Genomic DNA, 356 nt, shown 5'->3' with positions numbered 1-356 from the left:
CTTTATTCCACCTTATTCCTCCCTATTCCCCCTATTCCCCCTATTCACCCCTTATTCCTCCTTATTCCCCCTTATTCCTCCCTTTTTGCCCCTTATTCCCCCCTTATTTCCCCTAATTCCCCCCTATTCCCCCCTAATTCCCCCTTATTCCCCCTATTCACCCCTTATTTCCGCTTATTCCTCCTTTTTCCTCCCTATTCCTCCTTATTCTGCTCTTATTCCCCCTTTATTCCCCCTTATTCCCCCCTTATTCCCCTATTCCTCCTTATTCTGCCCTTATTCCTCCTTATTCCCCCCTTTATTCCACCTTATTCCTCCCTATTCCCCCATTCACCCCTTATTCCCCCCTTATTCCC

The sequence above is a fragment of the Dromaius novaehollandiae genome, chromosome 38 (assembly GCF_036370855.1).
Source record: "Dromaius novaehollandiae isolate bDroNov1 chromosome 38, bDroNov1.hap1, whole genome shotgun sequence".
NCBI classification, from domain to species: domain Eukaryota; kingdom Metazoa; phylum Chordata; class Aves; order Casuariiformes; family Dromaiidae; genus Dromaius; species Dromaius novaehollandiae.
Note: the sequence above shows the minus strand (reverse complement) of the source record.